The sequence below is a fragment of the Lynx canadensis genome, chromosome D1, assembly GCF_007474595.2.
Source record: "Lynx canadensis isolate LIC74 chromosome D1, mLynCan4.pri.v2, whole genome shotgun sequence".
NCBI classification, from domain to species: domain Eukaryota; kingdom Metazoa; phylum Chordata; class Mammalia; order Carnivora; family Felidae; genus Lynx; species Lynx canadensis.
In genome coordinates this window covers 35,358,410-35,371,119 of record NC_044312.2, presented here as the reverse complement: position 1 = coordinate 35,371,119, position 12,710 = coordinate 35,358,410, and positions in this window count along the sequence as shown.

Genomic DNA, 12,710 nt, shown 5'->3' with positions numbered 1-12,710 from the left:
ACCCACAAAATATCAAACGCTGTTAAAGCAAATGGAAGTGACCTCCAATAAGACGGTATATATTTTAGTACAATCTTTGGAAGAGTTGGAAATCAGTGATGAATATATTAAAGAGAGATAAATCTATAAAGACATTAAAAAGATGAAAATTTTAAATAACTTAGGAAAAAATAAGTACTTGACACATGAGATTGAACTAAAAGGTGCATCCAGTTGATGGACTAAAGCATATTTATTTTTTAAAGGGAAATAGAATAAAATTTGTATTTCAGGCTGTCACTGCTACTTTAAAATTATCTGTATCCTAGAGACTTCTTGGGAAGATGGCAGACTAGGAGGATCTTAAATCCATCTCCTTCCATGGAGGCAATTAGATAACAATTGCACGAGAGCAAACAACCCAGAAAAGGACCCAAATACTGGCCAAATAAACTCCACAACTAAATGTAGAAAAAAAGCCACATTGGACAGGGTAGGAAGGGTAAGAACTCAGTGGAAATTTAAACCTTGTGGTCTGAGTACCTGAGAGAGGAAACTACAGGTTCAGACAGGAGCAAGAAACAGACTAGCACACCAGGGAGCCTACAAAAGGAAGAGAAATCCCCATAGCATTTGGCTTTGCAAATCAGAGGGGCTGAATTTCATCAGTGCTTATAACCAGAGGGACTTAAATCATGGAACTTTAAAAATCAGTGGACTCAGCTTTGAGAAAGCCCAGAGGGTGATAAAAAGCTAAGCCCCTGCCATTAAAGAGATAGCATAGCAAATAGTCATTCCAGATAAAGCTTCAAAGCAGCAGTTTGAAAGGTGCCTGGGGCTTATGAGAGGAAGAGTTAGTTACTAATCTGAGTTCATTGAGGGACTTCTCCAGAAACAAAGGAGTTGACAGGCATTATTTCTCTCTCCTGCCCCTCATAAACACACAGCCATCTGTGGGAACAAGCACAGCTCAGGCACTCACTACCTAACTTGATTACACCAAGCCCCACCCCCAGGCCAGACTTGTCTCAGTCCCTGGGCTGCAAGTCCCCTCCCACAGAAGACCCACACAAATCTTGCTAACAGTGCTTCTTCCAACCTCTGTGGAGGACATGCACACGTTATTAAAACTGCCCACGTGTGCTGAGCAGAGTGGTCATGGCTGGCCTAGTCTCAATGGCCAATGGAAGGGAATGGCACCCGCAGCTTGCAGGGCCATGCCCCAATCTCATTCATGCTTTGTGGAGTGACCCAAGTCACAGCCCAAGTGTCTATCCTGGCTGACTGTCCCCTGTGGAGAAGGACTGGTGTCACTTAGTTAAAAGTTCAAGTCTTGGCCACTACTTTCAGGAGCAAGTCATAACTGACTTTCCTAACACACAGACACAGAGAGGTATGTAAAATAAGAAGACAGAAGTATATGTTGCAGATAAAAGAAATGGACAAAACCACAGCAAAAGACTTAAGCAAAATATATAAGTAACATACCTGAGAGAGAATTTAAGGTAATGATCATAAAGATACTCACTGGGATTGAGAAATGAGTGATGAACATCAGTGAGATGGCTTAACACAAAGATAAAAAAACAACTAATTAGAAAAAAAAACAATTCAAGATGAAGAACACAATATATGAAGTCAAGAATACATTTAATGGAGTAAATAGCAGGCTGGAAGAAGTAGAGGAATGAATTAATGAACATTAAGACAGAAAAATGGAAAATAAGCAAGCTGAAGAAATGAGGGAAAAAAGAATTATGCAAAAGGAGAATGGACTTAGGGGATTCAGTGACTTCACCAAGCATATAAACATTTTCATTATAGGGATCCCAGAAGGAGAAGAAAGAAAAAAGGGGACAGAACATCTATTTGAAGAAAGAATAGATGAAAAGTTCCCTAATCTGGGGAAGAAAAAGGGTATGCAAATCCAGGAAGTGCAGAAATCCCCTAACAAAATCAACCAAAGGAGGTTCACATCAAGACAGATAGTAATCAAAATGGCAAAAAGGACTGATAAGGAGAGAAATTTATCAAAAGACAGGAACGCAGTACACACAAGGGAAACCCTATTAGGCTATGAACAGATCTTTCAGCAGAAACTTTGCAAGCCAGATGGGAGTGTCATGATATATTCAAAGTTCTGAAAGGGAAAATCTACAGCCAAAAGTCCTCTACCAAGCAAGGCTATCATTCAGAATAGAAGGAGAGATAGTCTCTCAGATAAACAAAAACTAAAGGAGTTCATGATTACTAAACCAGCCCTGCAAAAATATTAAAGGCAATTCTTTGAGTGGAAAAGAAAGACCATAAGTGAGAGTAGGAAAAGAAAGAAACACAAAAGCAGTAAAAATAAGTATTTCTGTAAAAAATCAGATAAAAGATTCACAGAATAAAAGGATATAAAATATAATAACAGATACCTAAATGTAGGGAGGAGAGGAGTAAAAAAATGGGTTTGAACTTAAGTGATCATCAACTTAATATATACTGCTATATGCAGAAGATGTTACATATAACCCAAATGGTAACACAAATCAAAAACCACTGATAGATATGCAATGAATAAAGAGTGAGAAATCTAAGTACTTCACTAAAGAAACCAGCAATTGATGAAGAAAGATAGAAGAAAGGATCAGAGAAAAACTACAAAAACAACCACAAAACAAGTAACAAAATGGCAATAAATACATATCTATCAATAATTACTTTGAATGTAAATGGACTAAACACTCCAATCAAAAGACATATGTTGATGGTGTGGATGAAAGAACAAGACCCATCTACCTAAAAGAGACTTATTTCAGACCTAAAGACACTTACAGATTGAAAGTGAGAGGATGGAGAAAGATTTATCATGCAAATGGATGTCAAAAGAAAGCCAGAGTAACAAGGACATATTAGACAACAACAATGGTAAAAAGAAATAAAAAGGACATTATAGAATAATAAAGGGGACAATCCAACAAGAAGGCACAGCAATTGTAAATATTTATGCACCCAAAATCTGAGCACCCAGATAAATAACAATATAAAGGAATATAAATGAACTAATATATAATAATACAATATTAGTAGAGGGCTTTAAGTTCCCATGTACATTGATGAACAGATGATCCAAACAGGAAACCAAAAAGGAAACAGTGCCTTTGAATGGCACACTGGACCAGATGGATTTAACAAATGTAATCAGAACATTCCATGCTAAAACAGCAGAACACATTTTTTTTCAAGTGCACATGGGACATTCTTCAGAATAGATCACGTATTAAGCTATGAAACAAGCCTAAACAAATTTAAAAGATCAAAACCGTACCACACATCTTTTCTGACCACAATGTTATGAAACCAGAAATCAACCACAATAATAAATCTACAGAGAACATAAATACATGGAAATTAAATGTTATTAAACAATGGGTCAACTAGGAAATTTAAAAAAAGAAATAAAAAAGTACATGGAACTAAATGAAAATAAAAACACAACAGTCCAAAACCTTTTGGATGCAGCAAAAGCAGTTTTAAGAGGGAAATTTATAGGAATACAGGAATATCCCAAAAAGAAGAATCTCAAATAAACAATCCAACCTTACATCTAAAGGAACTAGAAAAGGAACATAAAACAAAACCCCAAACTAACAGAAGGAAGGACATAATAAAGATTAGAAACAAATGATATGAAAACTAAGAAAACAATGGAACAGATTAATGTCACCAGGAACTGGTTCATTGAAAAGATCAACAAAATTGATAAACCTCTATCCAGACTCACAAAAAAAAGGAGAAAAATACATGAAATCAATATGAAAGAGGAGAAATAACAATCTGCACCACAGAACCACAAACAATTATAAGAGAATATTATGAATAACAATGCCAAAAATTAGACAACCTAGAATAAATGGATACATTCCTAGAAATGTATAACCTACCAAAACTGAAGCAGGGAGAAATATAAAATTTGAAAAGACCAAATACCAGCAAGGAGATTGAATCAGTAATTAAAAACAATGGCAATGAAAGTCCAGGACCAGAGAGCTTCACAGGTGAATTCTACCAAAACCTTTAAAGAAGAGTTAATACCTATTCTCAAGCTATTCCAAAAAATGGAGGCAAGAAAATTTCCAAATTCATTCTATGAGACCAACGTTAACCTGACACCAAAACCAGATAAGCAACCAGTGAAAAAGAGAACTACAGGCCAAAATCTCTGGTGAACATGAATGCAAAAATACTCAACAAAATACTTCCGAACCGACCAGCAATAAAATAAACATCTACCATGATCAAGTGGGATTTATTCCTGGGTTACAAGTGTGGTTCAATCTTCACAAATCAGTGTGATACATCACATTAAAATGTCTATCTCCAGGCACCTGGGTGGCTCAGTTAAGCATTCAACTTTGACTCAGGTCAGATCTCATGGTTCATGAATTCAAGCTTAGTGTCAGGCTCTGCACTGACAGCTCAGAGCCTGGAACCTGCTTCAGATTCTGTGTCTCTCTCTCTCTTTCTGTCCTTCCCCTGTTCATGCTCTGTCTCTCTCTCTGTCTCTCTGTCTCTCTGTCTCTCTCTCTCTCAAAAATAAATAAACATTAAAAATTTTTAAAATGTCTTATCTAAATAGACACAGAAAAAAGCATTTGACAAAGCATGACATCCATTCATGATAAAAGCCCTCAACAAAGTAGGTTTAGAGGGAATTTACCTCAACATAATTAAAGGCCTCAGATGAAAAATCCACAGGAAACATACTTAATTGGGAAAAACTAAGAACTTTTCATGTAAGGTCAGGAACAAGAAAGAAAATAAATAAAAGGCATCCAAAGTGGTAAGGAAGAAGTAAAACTTTCCCTATTTGCAGATGACATGATACTGTATATAGAAAACAGGAAAGATTCTGCCAAAAACTACTAGAACCGATAAATGAATTGAGTAAATTCACAGTACACAAAATCAATATACAGAAATCAGTTGCATTTGTATACATCAATAATAAAGTGGTAGAAAGAGAAATTAAGGAAATAATTCCATTTACAATTTCACCAGAAACATAAGACATGTAGGAATAAACCTCACCAAAGCAGTAAAAAGCTTGTATTCTGAACTATAAAACACTGATGAAAGAAATTGAAGATGACACAAAGAAATGGAAAGACATTCCATGCTTATGGATTGGAAGAACAAATATTGTTAAAATATCTATACTACCCCAAATAATCTACAGACTTAATGCAATACCCATCAAAATACCAACAGCATATTTCACAGAACTGGAACAAACAACCCTAAAATTTGTATGGAATCTCAAAAGACCATGAATAGTCAAGCAGTTTAGGAAGAAGAAGAAGAAGAAGAAGAAGAAGAAGAAGAAGAAGAAGAAGAAGAAGAAGAAGAAGAAGAAGAAGAAAGAAGAAGAAGCAAAGTTGGAGGTGCCACAATTCCAAACTTCAAGTTATGTTTCAAAGCTGTAGTAATCAAAACAGTATGTTACTGGCACAAAAATAGACACATAGTCAATAGAACAGAATAGAAAGCCCAGAAATAAACCTACAATTAAACTTACACAAAGCAGGAAAGAATATTCAATGAAAAAAGGACAGCCTCTTTAACAAATGATGTTGGGAAAATTGGTCAGCTATATGAAAGAATGAAGCTGAACCACTGGCTTACATCATCCACACACACAGACAAAAAATTCAAAATGGAAAAAAGACATAAATGTGACATCTGAAAACATAATTTTAGAAGAGAACACAGGCAGTAATGTCTCTAACATTACTCTAGATATGTCTCCTGAGTCAAGGGAAATAAAAACCAAAACTATTAGGAGTACATCAAGATAAAGACACTAATTCAAAGGGATACATGCACCCCTTTGTTTATAGCAGCATTTTTTGCAGTAGTCAAATTATGGAAACAGCTTAAGGGTCCATAAATATATGAATGGATAAAGAAGAAGTGGTATCTATAAATACAGTGGAGTATTATTCAGCTTTACAAAATAATGAAATTGTGTCATGTGCAATGAGAGGGATGGAGCTAGATTATAATGCTAAATGAAATAAGTCAATGATAGAAAGACAAATACTATATGGTTTCACTCATATGTGGAATTTAAGAAAGAAAACAAATGAGCAAAGGGAAGAGAGAGAGAGAGAAGCCTAGAATTAGACTCTTAACTTTTGAGAATAAACTGACATTTTTCAGAGGAGACATGCGTTGGGGGGATGGGTGAAATAGATCATGGGGATTAAGGAGTGCACTTGTAGTAATGAGCACTGGGTGATGTATCGAATTGTGGAATCACTTTATTGTACACCTAAAACTACTATAACACTGGATGTTAACTGTATTGGAATTAAAATTTAAAAAGTCTATATCCCAATAGATGTTTAAATATAAATAAATAAATAGAAATATGACTATAATATTGCAAGCTATACTATAAAAATGTATGAGTCCAACTAATCACCAATATTATTTCTACTTTATATTTAGGAATAATGAAATTCTAAGTAATTCATTAAAATTCTTTCACATAGTTTTCTGAAATTTTCAAAAAAATTTATTATAAGCATTAATTATATGATCAGAAAGACTAGTAGAATATATACTATAATTATAGTAGACAAGTTCTTTTCCTATTTTTATTTTATAAAAGTTTATTTTATAAAAGTTTATTTCATAAAAAAATCATTTTGAGCATGCATTTCCTTCATAATTACATAAACATTTTTATTAAATTAAATTAAAACAAAACAGATCCTGACAAAAGTTATGAATGATACTGACAAAAGTTATTTAAGAAATCAATAACCATGGAAACAATAAAAAAAAATTAAATTGACATAAATGTGATTGATCTGAGTTAATTTTTAAAATATTTATTTATTTATTTATTTATTTATTCATTCATTCATTATTTATTTATTTTGAGAGAGAGAGGTAGACAGAGAAGGAGAGAGAGAATCCCAAGTAGGCTCCATGCTGTCAGTGCAGAGCTCAACATGGGGCTCCATCTCACGAACCGTGAGATCATGACCTGAGCTGAAATCAAGAGTTAGCTTCATAACAGACTAAATCACACAGGGGCCGCCTAAGTATTTTGAAAAATTCTATTATAAATTAATACAATAGATATTACCTATGTATCTAGAAATCAAGAAAATATTTCTCAACACATGGAGTAAGGCAAAGATACTTTTGAACTAAAATATAATTGTTAGTATTTATAATTGGATAAATGTAGTCCCCAGAATGGATAAAATAAAAGACAGTGTTAGTGAGCACGTGAAGCATCCTGGTTTCCATATGCTGTTGAAAGTGTGAATTACTATGATCTATTTCAAATCGTTTGCTATTATCTTCTAAAACTAAATATATTTAGACTCAGTGGCCTAAAAATTCCAGTCCTAGATTTACTTAATAAAAACATAAACAGGCATAGAAATAGAAATAACACATATTAGAATGTCAAAGCAGTACTATTTACAATAACTACAAACTGGAAAATTCTGAAATGCTTAATAGTAAAATGGATAAAAACATTGCTGTATGCTCACAGAATGAAATTATATATAACAATGAGGAAAGAAAGGACTAACACTATGTGGAATAATATATTTTATATGCATAACTTTGTAAAGGAAGCTAAATTTAAAAAATCTGAACAAAATCACATATATAAACTTGAACTCAGAAAAATTAATTTATATCATTAGAGGCCAGAATAGTGATTATCTCTTGTGGACTCTGGGTCTAAAGTTCTCTCTTATCTGGCAAGAGAGCAGGATGTAGATGAAAAACAAGAGATTTCTAATGTCCAGGAAAAGACACGAGCCCCGAATAAGTGTCCTTGCCCCATTTTTATTAGGATCAGAAGGCTTACAAACATGGTGATGGATGTGCACAAAGAGACAATGAATCTGTTAACATTAACTTGTGGACAGGAGGGAAGGGGGTCTTGAAATATTCGGGGTTAGGGGTTTGGGTTAATACAAAACAAAATCTGGGTTCTAGGCAGTCGGGTGGAAGGTTGTTTACAGTGGACATAAAGCAGCACCTCTGTTTATCTTACCCAGCCTAGGGGATAAGACAGGTAGGGGAAATAACCTCTGAGTTAACAAGGCACCTTTCTTTTGTTAATCCTCTCTGCTCTGGGCTGCTACACCTGCAGCGCAGCGGCCTATAGCCCAATTTGCCTGTTTACCTAACTTGGTCCTTTCTTCCTGTGAGAGCAGCTTTCTGCTATAGTACTAAATCGGGGGTGCTTCCACCCTGAAAATCTAATCTTATTTATTTTATATACCTATGTATTGGGCACCTTTGTGCCCTTAATTTTGGGCCTTTACCCCTCCCTATCTATTCTGGGGGCTCTGCACCCCTTCTCTATTCTGGGGTACCTTTGCACCTCCCTATTCTTGGTTGCCTTGTCTTGTTTGCCCAAACTCGGGTGTGAGCATCCTATAGCTTTGACTTCTTTATGTCTTGTTAACCCATTGGTGTAAGCCTGGGGGGTTCCTAAGCCTATCCCCCACAATTATCTTTGGGGTATGGGTGATGATAATTGGAAGAGGGTACAAAAAGGACTTCTAGGATGTTGATACTTTTTTCTTGATTTGGATCCAGATTTTGGTGGTATTCACTTAATGAAAATGTATTGAACTGGAACATGACAATGTGCATCTTCATGTTGTCATAATACTTCAATAAAATTTTGAAGTCAAATGTATGTGCTGTGCTTTTGAATATTTTTATTGACAAAGGTCTAAATACATACATATAGAATATGTATCTATGTATATAGGATACTTATATTCCTTTAAGATGCATATATTGAAATACAAGGAAAAATTCAACATGAGATCATCTGAAGTCAATATTACCTCCCAGATATCATCAGTATGTTTTACTGCAAAAAATAACATAAAATATATCTTCTTTATAAGATTATATTAAAATAGTTGAAAATTTTCATGTGTAAATGACTAAGTGCATTGTATATCATATTTTAAAATGAAAGATATTTCATACCAAAAATCCATACTGGATTGATTTTGTTTGATTTAATTATTTCCATTGATCGAATAAACCACACAAATGTAAAGTCTAATTTTGTTTGATGTTAATGAACGCTACCTAAATGTCTAAATTATATTGCATCAATGCAGAAACACATATAAAATAATCTAGAAAGGAGTTTTTAGCTTTCCAGTTCTCCCCAATCAGTTGTTCTGTACACAATTTTGTTGTTTGTCCATTTCACCACCTGCATACGGCTTTACTGATCAAAAGTAAACTGTCTCCTTTGTTTGAACCATTACGACAATGTATCAGAGCCTCCAATATAGCAAGTAATCCCACTCTGACGTCTATTGTGGTTATTTTTATGTGGCTTCTCTTCCCTGCTATACTGTTAGCTTCTTAGGGTCCAGGACCATGTTTTGCTCATCTTTTTTTTATCTCTGCAAGAGCTGACCTCCAAGTGTCACACTTAGGAAGCATATCAAATGAATTATCTTCACATTTTGTTTTGTTTTGTTTTGTTTTGTTTTGTTTTGTTTTGTCCTATATTGGTTTGGCCTGTGAGATTCTTAGCTTTGGACATCCTCAGGAATGATGTTTAGAAATAATATTTCACATTTTCTTAATAAGCCAAGAGATTTTAGTTACTTAAGCTCTCTGAGTCTCAGTTTTCTATAAAATGGTAATAGTGACACTGTACCCTTCTCTTAGAGTAGATGTGAAGATAGAATAGAATTAATGTGTAAAGTGTTTGGTATTTTATTAAACACATGACAACTAAATAATAAATGTTTTTACAGCAAATGGTATTAGTATCTGTGAGAAAACCACTTCCTTGATTTTTTTATTCATTTAAACTAAACAAAACCCCAAAAGAAAAAACACAGTTCATCCATTTGTCCCACTTCCCACCCCTACCTCTGGCCACCACCAATCTGTTCTCTAGATCTATGAGCTTCGGTTTTGTTTGTTGTTTGTTTATATTCCACATATAGGAGAGATCATAAGATACCTTCTTGTCGCTGACTTATTTCACTTAGCATAAGCCTTCAAGGCCCATTAATGTTGTTGCAAATGGCAAAATTCCATTCTTTTTTATGGCTGAATAATATTTCAATGTGTGTGTGTGTATGTATGTGTGTGTGTGTGTGTGTGTGTGTGTGTATGTGTGTATCACAATTTCTCTATACAATCATCCATCAATGGATACTTAGGTTGTTTCTATATCTTGGCCATGGTAAATAATGCTGCAGTAAACATAAGGGATGCATATATATTTTTGAGTTAGTGTTTTCATTTTCTTCAGATAAATACATGGGTATGGAATTGTTAGATCATTTATTATTTCTTTTTTTTAAGTTCATTTTTATTTATTTTAACAGAGATCTAGAGAGCAAGTGGGGGAGGGTCAGAGACAGAGGGAGACAGAATACCAGGTAGGCTCTGCACTGTAAGCACAGAGCCCAATGTGGGGCTTGAACACACAAACCATGAGATCATGACCTGACCTGAAACCAAGAGTCTGTTGCTTAACCTACTGAGTCACCCAGGCACCTTGATCATTTGTTATTTCTATTTTTAAATTTTTGAGAAACATCTATACTATTTTCCATAGCAGCTGCATTGATTTACTCTCCTTCCCACCACTAGTGCACAGGGATTCCCTCTCCTTCACATCTTTGTTGAAGCTTGCTATTTCTTCTCATTTTGGTAATAGTCATTCTTACAGGTGTGAGAAGATATTTCATTATGGTTTTGATTTATATTTCCCTGATGACTAAGGACATTGAGCATCTTTTAGTGCACTTGTTAGCCATCTGTATATCCTCTTTGGAAAATGTCCACTCATATTCTCTACCCATTTTAAAATTAGATTGTTTTTGTTATTAAATTTTGTAGGTTCTTTATGTAGTTTTGATATTAGTCTCTTTTCAGATATATGACTTGTGAATATTTTTTCCTTTTCAATAAGTTGCCTTTTCATTTGTTGATAGTTTCCTTTGCCATACAGATACTTTTTAGTAGCCCTTCTTGTTTATTTTGCTCTTGTTGCTTTTGCTTTTGTGTTAGTTCCAAAAACTTATTTTTAAAATCTATGTCAAGGAGCTTAATGGTTTGTTTTCTTCTAGGAGTTTTATGGTTTCAGACCTTACATTCAGGTCTTTAATCCATTTTCAGTTAATTTTTTGTATGACATAATATATTAGTCTAGTTTCATTCTCTTGCATGTGTGTGTCTAATTTTACCATCATATATAGAAGAAAATGTCTTTTCCCCATTGTATAATTTTGGCTCCTTTGTCATTTAAAATTAATTGTCCATATAATAATGGGTTCATTTCCGGTCTCTCTATTTTGTTTTTATAGCAATACCATACTATTTTAATTACTATAGCTTTGTAATATAGTTGGAAATCAGGAAGTGTCAGGCCTTCAGCTTTGGATTTCTTTTTCAAGATTGCTTTAGTTACTTTGTGGCTCCATACAAATTTTAGTATGTTGGTTCTACTTCTGTAAAGATGTTATAGGAATTTTGATAAGGTTTGCATTGAATCTGTACATTGCTTTGATCAGAAAAACAAGCTCTCAGTTGAGATTTCAGAATTTGAATTTGAAGTTTCCTGAGAACAACACTTGGATTGAAAAGGGGATTTGTTTTGGGGCACCTTGGTGGCTCAGTCGATTAAACATCCAACTCTAGATTTCAGCTGAGATCATGAACTCATGGTTGGTGAGTTCAAGCCCCACATTGGGCTCTGTGATACTGGTGTAGAACCTGCTTGAGATTCTCTCCCCTCTCTCTCTGCCCCTCCACTACTTGTTCTCTCTCTCAAAATAAATAAACTTAAAAAAAATAAAAGAAAAGGAGATTTGTTTTAAAGCTGTTGCTTTTAATTGCATTTTATTGGGAATAGATTTGGAGATGTTGATACAGATTATATTACGCTAAAATATTCATAGGGAGTCTCTTGACAACTTAAATGCTATCATTTTGTGCATTTTTAAAGCTCTTGTTTTAAAATTATGTTTTTCTTTAAAAATAATACAATGTTGTAAAATGTAAGATAAAATACTTCATATAAGTTGGCGTATCTTATAATTTAAAACATTTAGGAGACACAATCAATTTTCAGGGGACATTCAAGAACGTTATGTTATCCTACAATGTTATTATTTGCTTTAGTAACTAATACCAAATACTCCTAATGAGAGTTTTTCCTAGTATTCATGCTAGCAAAGGTAAAAGTGGGCACTTTCTATCCTTAATATAAAAGCTGAGGGTAACTCCCTAAGGAATAAAGACTTGAAGTCAATACAAATAACTTCATAGTATACCACAGTAGATAAGCAAATGTAGATATCTTCAAGTCTCAAAAGGCACTGAAACAATTCTACAGGTAATTGGTAGCTTCTAGGATATCTTCCCTCCTGGGCATTCTGGAAAAGCTGGAGGACATGTAGTATATCTGATGAATACATCCTGGCTGTCAGTGCTCCATATTCTATTAATAGCCTAAAAGTTAATGACTGTTCCTTAATGACAGACTGAGGGTGAAAACATGGCAATCTTCTTCTGTTGACACATTCCTTGGGGCCAACCCATTCTAGGACTAAAATTTGATGTCACCTGAGTCAACTGAAATTTTAGATCAAACATTTACTTGTATGTAATTTGCTAAACCTTACCATATGTCCAAGGTGAATGAT